The sequence below is a fragment of the Astatotilapia calliptera genome, chromosome 22 (assembly GCF_964374335.1).
Source record: "Astatotilapia calliptera chromosome 22, fAstCal68.1, whole genome shotgun sequence".
Taxonomy (NCBI): Eukaryota; Metazoa; Chordata; class Actinopteri; order Cichliformes; family Cichlidae; genus Astatotilapia; species Astatotilapia calliptera.
The window spans coordinates 31925349-31934588 of NC_137442.1; the positions used below are offsets into that span (position 1 = coordinate 31925349).

The 9240-nt window shown below is 38.8% G+C and overlaps 1 protein-coding gene across 1 annotated transcript in view; it reads left to right on the forward strand.

The window, feature by feature from the left end:
- fndc5b (fibronectin type III domain containing 5b) overlaps positions 1-7453 on the forward strand; it is a 40364-nt gene extending 32911 nt beyond the window's left edge. The window contains exon 7 of the mRNA XM_026156444.2: positions 6863-7453. The gene's annotated coding sequence lies outside the window, so the exon portion shown is untranslated. The remainder of the gene's footprint in view (positions 1-6862) is intronic.
- The last annotated feature ends 1787 nt before the right edge of the window (positions 7454-9240 follow it).

Below are 9240 nucleotides of genomic sequence, written 5' to 3' on the forward strand. Positions count from 1 at the left end.
GGAAGGATTAAGTTTTTGTATTGATCCGATACCAATTAATACATAACAGGTATTACCAATACTAATACTGCTACTCTTGACCTATGAAGGCAGCTTATGTAGGGCAGAGCAGTGTGTCAGGATTTATGAGATGAATCGTTAATTTGCAAATTTTAAACACTAAATCATCATAATTTTTACTTTCCGTAATAATTAGTTAACACAACGAAACACAACCTTCAGCTTTTCATGTATTTTCAAAATGAATTTTTTGGAGATCTGGAGTGTAAATGTGCCTGTCTCTAAAGCACCGTGGGTCAACTTCTGCTGTTAAAATGGGCTATAGGATATGAATAAAATAGACATGACAGTCAACACAAAAAAGGGAAGACACTTTTCATAGTGTGTGTTTAAAGTATTTTTTTTTATTTCCCAAAAAAGTTATTGGGCTCCATATTGAACTTAGATGACGGAATCAAAGTATTGATCGTATCACACTAGTATAAGTGGGTGGATCCAACCGCCTCGACTCAAGATTCCAGCAGGGTATTTTATGCAGGAAGGAGTTAATTAACATGTAAAAAAAAATCATTAAAAAAAGACCAAAATCAACAATCAATTAGTCCTGCTACAAAGTATGTCTAACCATAGCCTTTTATAATTAGCTTTGGGGAGGGTGTGGCTCAGGAGGTAGAGCGGGTCATCTACCAATCAGAAGGTTGGTGGTTTATTCCTGTGTCTGTGTGTTGAAGTAACATTGGGCAATATGCATCCATCGTGTGCGTGAATGTTAGATGAAGGCACTTGTCTAAGACTTGTCTAACAAGATCTAGAAAAAAAGAGTCACTGGGTGAATGAGGCTTGCGGTTACAACCGATGTCAGAGTTAAAAGAGCGCTATTTAATAGCAGTCGCCAACCTTTTTTGCGTAGGGTATGAATAACCCTATTCATAACACACTGGAAAAGACCCAGGGAAACCGAATTAATGATAAAAACGATAAAAAATATCGATAAAAACTGATAAAAACCCTGAAAACAATCAATTTCACACCTGAGCCTCAACTCTCGTGGCCCATTACGAAACGCCTCACAGACTATTACCAGTCCGTGGCCCAGGGGTTGGGGACCACTGCTATATAAGTACCAGTCCATTTACCACCAGTGTGTACTTAACAGCAGCTGAAAGTAGTCCCCAAAATATATAATCTGCTAATTCCTGATTAGGCAACATTTGTGGGTAAAAAAAATCATAATTGCCCAGATGTTCCATGTTTAAAAACAGAAAGTAGATGTGTTTATGGCAGTTCTAAAGGTTTATGTCTTCAGTCGGAGCAGATGGATGAAAAGTGAGCGCTGCGGGCAGATTAGCGAACAGATTGTTGGTTTTAGTCTTTTCTCGGGATTTGCAGACAAAAACATATATATGTAAAATAAGAAGAAGCTAATTCTCAAAAGCAAAAACAAATGGAGATTATATTTGAAGTCAAGGGAAATCATAATTTGCTACCTAAGCTTTTAAGCAGATGTGGATACAATATTAATAAATGAGAAATCCAGTGTACATTTTCATAGTGTTACTATTCCAAGGGATACAGAAGAAGGAGCGAAACACATCATCTGGCTAAAGATAAAGGCTTCTTTTTATTTTAAAGTTTCCTGTTGAATTATATTGTATTATCTGCACAAATATATTGGACAGCAGCCCCTTTACACCGATGCTCTCTAGTTGAGTTCCCTCAAAAAGTCGACAGAAAAATGCTGCGAAGCTGAACTCAGCAGAGTTGCATCCTTATTAGAGATAATGAGTGAATGTCTGAATGCCTCGCTGGTTGAGATGGCTGCTAAAAAGGAGCACGTATACGCACATATACGATTTAAATACTGCCGCGTGCTGAGAGAGAGCAGGGCTTTGCGTTCTCATCAAAATCAATTCTGACAAGGCCTCGCCCTGCCATCCATTTTTCACCCTCTCCCTACTTTATCGGCCTTTCTTTTTTCTTCCTCTGTCCCCAGCCACCTTTATCCACCTACATTCTCCCCCATTTATGACTTCACCCTCACTTTCAATCCCTCTGTCACAATACTCTTTTCCTCATATATCACATCACCCTTCCTTGTTTCTACCCTTCACCAGTCTCGTCCTCGCTCTTCTTTCCTCTCCCCTGATTCTCATTATATCCACTTTCAGGCTCCCGTTAGCTGCCTTCTCCCTCTTGGCATCAGCTCTGCTCTCTCTCATTCATTCGGCGCCGGCCCACTGCCTATCCCTCGCTTGCTCTTCTGCCCATTTATCACCTTTTTGTCTCAGACTGGCTGAGATGGACACGTTACCTGGTAAACAAGTGAAAAAAAAATAGACTAAAGGGAGGAAGAAAATGAGAGATTCAGTGAAGGAGAACTCTTGAGGAAAGGGAAAAATAAGATAAGTAGAGGAATTTTTCACTGATAAGCACATTTAAGTATAGCTTAAGAAGCACTTTTTACACAGTTTGGGGCTTTTCTAAAACAAACAAACAAAAAAATGTATTTACTCTAATAACTGTTAGCATGTCTGGTTAACTAGCTAACTAGACAGTCCTATTCTAAACCAGCATTGTGTTTATGCAGCATTTCTGACATTGTGGATGCTAGCATTTCATAGTTGCTAATTAGCTAGCCTGCACTCTTTATTGGATTTGAGTGAACAGCACCAGCCGCTAAACGTACCAAGCACATTGGTTAGTCTTTATCCTTAAAGCCTTTTTGTCTTTTGATGTGAGAATGGTTTGAATGTAATAGTAAGGCCTTTAATATTTCTTTATTAATACTATATAACTTCTAGTATATACCAGACCAGTCCTCTGAAAACCACAAGTCTTTAGGCATGAAAACAGTATAGGCATATAGCCAGTGTTGCCAACTCCTCAGTAAGGAAAATTGCTACTGGTGGTCCTAAAAGTTGCTAGAAGTCGCTAAATGACATCATCGCCTAATTGCATAATTGGTCATGCTCATGTAATTGTAACTGAGCCATAGGAGAGAGAAATAACATCGTGGAAGAGACATAAAATTAGTAAAAAAACAAACAAAAAAAACATCCTAAATACATTTAGAATATATTTAGAACTACAAATTAAATTTCTTTTAGCAATTATTGTTTTTTTAATGTCCCAAATCCAACCCTCCTCCTTTATCCAGGCTTGGGACCAGTCAAAAGTGACTCTGGCAGAGTTACTTCTTTTGTGTGTGTGTTTTTAAGTAGTTTTGTGATCCACAAAAAGTAACAGTTAAAGAAGAACTGACTGCATTACAGTCATGGCGAGAGCAGCGGCTTCGCTCATGTGTGATTCATTTGCAGTTTGGACGTGTAGGGGTGAACATGTCCTGCTCTGACAGCAGATGGGGGTGACTCCTGTATGAGGACTACCTGCTGCCAAAGGCACGGTGCCCACGGCAGCACCCACTGCTTGTTGAGAGTAAGATCGATACGTGCTTTCACGTCAAAAAATCGTCATTAGTCTTCCTAATAACGCCAGCAAAAGTCGCCAGATTTGTTGCTAGTTGCTTTTTAGAAAAAATGTCGCTAATGGGGTCTGAAAACTCACTAAATATAGCGACAAAGTCACTAAGTTGGTAATACTATAGCCTTCAAGGCAAGGTTTTAATTGGAGCTAACTTTAGCTTCATTAGCTTGATAGCTATAGCAAATGTTGTATGCTAGCATTCGCTGTTTTTCAGGAGCCAAACTCAGCAGCCACTGGTTAGAATCCAGTGAACTGGTCACTCTTGAATGAGAAACCGTTGTCATCTAAATTTGCAGAATGGTTCAAAATAATTAACAATAATATCAAATGGTTGTACAGGGAAGACAAGTGTAGCTCAACAGAGGAAAGGTTTATTGAATGCACATTGGAAAGGTGTTCCAAATGAAAGAAGGAAAAATCCACAAAAGTAATTTAACAGCAGCTATAAAATCTCGTCTTTGCTGATCTTTGGTGTTTAATTTATATGCCTGTGATACTGAGGCATTAGGCTTTACACTTTTGATCACAGAAAGCATTGAAACATTGGTTACTCTTTAATGTGGGATGAAGATAAAAAAAATCAACAAATTCGTTCACATATCAGTTTCTTAAACTATATTGATGTAAAACAAGCGTGTCTACAGAGCAGAGGGATTTAAGAAATTACTTCGAATGAATAATAATTTAGTAGAGTATAGGGACAAACTGTCTGACATTAAAGAAACGAAATTAAGTGGTACAAAGGCAAACATTCAAAGAGAAGACTGGTGATTTTGGGGAGCATATGATACTTGAGGCGATGACAGAAGTAGGGCACCATGACCAGCACTGTAGAGCACAGCAGAATTAAAGAACAAGCATGTCAAACAAAATAGACTCCAGGGAAGTGAATGTCAGGCTTTTTCAAAGAGCAGTGTAGCTGGTCTTTTAGAAACTTGTGTTAGACTTGCTGTTGTTGCTCTGTCTGCACATGTGGACAAAGAGGAAAGCAGAGAAAGGTTTCAGTCAGCAAATCTGGAAGTATTTTTAAAAAGCCCTCTTGTTTCCCATTTGACATCTTTTTTAAAAGGTCTGCTAAAACTGCAAAAAAGAGGACAGGAAGGATATTCCTGTTGTGCTGGTGGTAACCTGACCATGCTTGTAGACCTCTCTATTATTCTAATATTTTCTCTAAGACATTCTGTGGAAAGATTGATTCTGCTGAAGTAAAACATTGTTTGTCCGTGTACATGCCGTCATGTGAACGGAGGAATCTGCGCTTTGTGTTAACATCTTTCGCAGAAGTTATTTACCTGCTCTTTAATTGTTTCTTGTTTAAACTGATTGGTGGTAATCAAAATGATTTTGTGAGCGTTTAGCTGAGATTCTGATGTCATACATGTCTATATCTAAATGACAGACCTAGTGGCACAGCCTGTGAAACCCTCTGACCCTGGTATCAGGGGCACTAGGGTTCAACGGGTTAAGCTAAACTAATGATTGGTTTTAGAACTGGAGAAGTCCAGTCACCTTGTTTTCAAGATCCCAAGACAGTGTTGGGCCATATTCCAGTCAGCACACTGCTTTCTATGTTGAACAAACCAGGCTAACACAGGTGAATCCTCTCTAAAGTCATCAATAATTAAGTTGGTGCCCACTTGATGTGCTTTTCATTTGATTCACCCTCTCCTAAGCAAGGCAGTATGTGCACCGAGATAAGATCAGGCTTTGTAAAAACCAGCTGGTGCAGTCAGCCCCAGATCACTGCACATATCCCCAATTTTACTCGAAAACTAGTGCTACAGCTCTGGTAGAAGTAATTAAGTACCAGTGAGGTTTGTAGGCGAGCTTAAACATGAGAGCATCATCTTGTCTACAGACTAGACCCCAAGGAAACATAGAGTATAAAATGTGGACATACTATAATGTCACGCATTGATTTGCAAAGTCCCTTCTTCTACTGAGCATTTTCATTGCAGTCTTGGTGTTTTGAAACCAGCTATGGTGAGAAAGAAGCAGGTCTGACTGTGAAACTGCATGCTCATTGGCCAGCTTATTGTTGACAAGTTATTAGCCAATGAACATACTCTGAAACAAGATTTATAAAAATGACCTTGTTTTTGTTCATTATGGCCCAAAATGAGTAACCACAAGCACAGCAGAGAACATGTCCAGAGGTCAAGCTCGATGGGACCAGGAGTCTTTTTTGGTGTCCCCCCCCCCGATGGCCATTAAACAAAGCAAATATTTAAGGCATGTCGTATTGGCTTTACTTTTCAGACCTGGGAAGCTACGCCCATCTTTTATACTGTTTGACAAAATAGCAAAACTGACAAAAACTATTATAATGCAAATTAAACAAATCTAAATCTGCTCTTCTTTTTAACATCGCTTTTTTATTTCACTTGTAATACGTTCCTCTTTGTGATCATTGAGAAAAAAACTGAAACTTTTAACAATACTTGATTTTAACATTAGATTAATTTGACATAATGACATTTTTTTATTCCATTTACGAGCAGCTATTACTGCAAATGAAACCATAAATGTCCAAAAATATGATGAAATCCTTCTTTTATTTTGAATGCACAGATCCAAATTGATATTAGTTTTGACTCATGAAGAAATAAAGAATTAAGCTATTTGAAAGTACTGACTGTTTGATATTCATGTCACGTACGTGACGTGGGAACTTTCCCCTAATCAGGGTGCACAGGGGTAAACACTAAATGTAATCTGAGTGTGATAAAAGTACAAATATACTTAGTGACTGTGCAGATACCGAAGCTGAAGTGGTCATTTTCATAGCGGTCGAATCCAAGCACACATAGAAGCACACTCACTCATCCACCACGTCTATTCTCCAACTGGCTGCAGTCCAAACTGACACATGGGGAGAGAAGCAGCAGAAGGTAGGCCTGTCCCAAACAGCTCAGTCTCTGTCTATCTGAGGCTGCAGGAAGCCACTGAACAGCTGCTCAAGGTGAACGTCCAATGAGGCATGTGCAAATATGAAGCTCGAGACTGGGAGAGAGACCTAAAGACAGAGACCGAGTGAGGCACACACACACAGAGGGGAGGATGAGTCAGAGAATCAGAGGGAATAGGCTCATGAGTGACAGACGCAGAGGGGCAGGAAAGATCATTATACCCGATAGGGTTCGCTGAATCGAACCTCCGATTTCAGTCACGGCGACATGTTTGAATCTTAACAGGGGTGTCTTTTGTTTGCAGCGTGACAAGAGTCTCAATTTGGATTTGAATGTGTCATCATGGACAGAAACTGCTCTACCGAAATTGTAAAAAAACAAAAAAACAATTGCACCACAGAAAATCTGACAACTTATCACATTGGCCAAACAGCATCCGATCCACTCACCAGTTCTTTTTGTGTCCATAGGTGTCCTGAAAGCAGCTATACTTGCAGCAGAGGACTTTTAAGTGCTCATTCACACTCGCAGCCTCCCTCCTTTGTACGTCATAAACCCAGATATAACTATGTAATTTAAATCATTGTGACATGATGAATATCTGTGAGCTTCTCAGTAACCCCGGCCTTAAATCCAACTCCTGTTCATCTTCAACCCGAAGCCTATGGCTAAAAAAGAGCCAATTCCCACTTGTTTGCCTGTACTGTAGACTGGATGACTGAATACTGAGAACCTTGAATAAGGCCCTACATAGTGTAGAGAAGAATAGGGCCGTTTACTTATGGCATATATTGTTCATTATGTCAAAGCAAATAACCAAGAAGCATGGATTTACAGCAGAATAATGTGAGTCTGTGTTTTATGTACACCATGTCTGTTGAACTATTTTGATGTTAATGGGATAAAACCTGTTCATGAGGGCTAGCATGACTCTGCTATTGTTCACACCCATGGTATATATATATATATATATATATATATAAATATACTATTTCTATGAAAATATAAATGTCTAATTATGTATCAACACGGAAAAGAAATAAAATATTTTCAAAGCACCATGTATGTGTCATCTTGTTTGCTGCACTCGCTGTACATCTGTAATAATTATACGTTTATACAAAATGGTAACTATTTACAGCTTTTGATTCATTCACTTGATCAGTTCACTTTTATTTATTTTATTTATCACTGTATATACCTCCAGTCCAAAATAACAATCATCTTGAGACCCTTTAATATTGTAGGGCCTTTACCTTACAGTATAGAGTTCTTGGTGAAAGTGGGGAGAAAGAACTCCATTTAGACAGGAAGACATTTTGACAGAACCAGTGCAGTAGTGGAATACGGATATTTGGGAAGTAAAAGAAATGAAACAAGCATCCCACTGGTCATGTAGCTATTTTTGAGTGCCCTTATTTTATTCTTGGATCTACTACAGTAGCTTAGCATGAATCACACAGTTTAAAATAATCCTTATTGACCTGGGACTAGGCCTTAGCCCAACCTCTGTCCGAAACAAAGCATTTTAGTAACAGTACTTTCTCCCAGGCCAACTTTCTTGTGACTGGCTGCTCTTCCAAACAAAAGGTTTAAAGAGCAGGTGGGTGGGGCTTCTGTGCTCACAGTCAGACTTGGTTGTTTTGGATTCCATGGAAACCATGCATTCCATGACACAAATTAAGGAAAACTATTAAAGTTTTATACACACACACACACACACACACATATATATATATGTGTGTATATATACATATATATCATTTTTAGCATTTTGAGACGTCAAAATTCTGATGCAATTCAGTTTAAAAAGGGCACTCTATTCAGTAAGAAGCCCTGCCGCTTTTACTTGCTTGTATTCATGCTGTGAAGAAGAAAAAGGTATTGAACCAAGCCTAACACTAGCCATCACCAGCACTAGAAAAGTGGAGCCATCAATACCGAGACATCATGGATTCTAAGCTGCTGCCACTTTTCGCAGTAAGGCTGAAAAGCAGAATATGACATAGTTAAGAAATAATTTTCTGGATTTAACATATTTAAATTTAAACAAGCTTCATTTTTTTTGCCTCCGAAGTTCAAAGCTTGTTTCCTCCTCTGTGAGAGAAGAAGCTGTTGGATGCACTGTGATTTATTTTGTGACTAAGTTGAAAAGTAGATGTGACAGTCTTCTATCCTGAGCTCCATCCTTGACAGCAGCAGAGTGAAATAATCCCCAGTATCCACTGTGCCTGGCCCCAGGTTTGTACCAAATTAGTCTAAGTTAATCTCATTAAGTGTATAACATAAATTTAAAAAATACGTCAATGCAAAGATGTTGAAATATATTATTACCCGGCAGTTTTTTCGCACTTGGAGAGGGAAAGACTAACAAATGCTTAAAAAAGGTACTGTTTTGGGGATTTTTTTTTTTTTTTTTAAACAGTCCATAAATTTAAGCTTTCACCCTTACGGGGCAGCATTTTGCCAGCAATGTAGTGAGATGCATACTGGATTTAACATTTCATACTTCTTTTAGGTTTCCACCCGTTACCTCAAGCCACTTTGCCGGGATCATCGTTGAACTTGAAGTGGCTCATTGCACCATCTTGTGGTATTACATCAAAGTACAGCCTGGCCCTGTTCAGTTTCAGTTGATTTCTCAGCAACATCATACACAGATTTTTTTCAACAGGTTCTCATCCCAACACATACCGACGCTATGTGACAAATCGTCAGTATGTTACGTGTTCGAAGGCATGAGAGCCATTTATACGTGTAAATGTGTTTTATGTTCTGATTGTGAATAACTTTGGAAAACACCGTCTGATAGGCTTAAGGTTATGGTTAAGGTTGGGGTTAGGGCTGG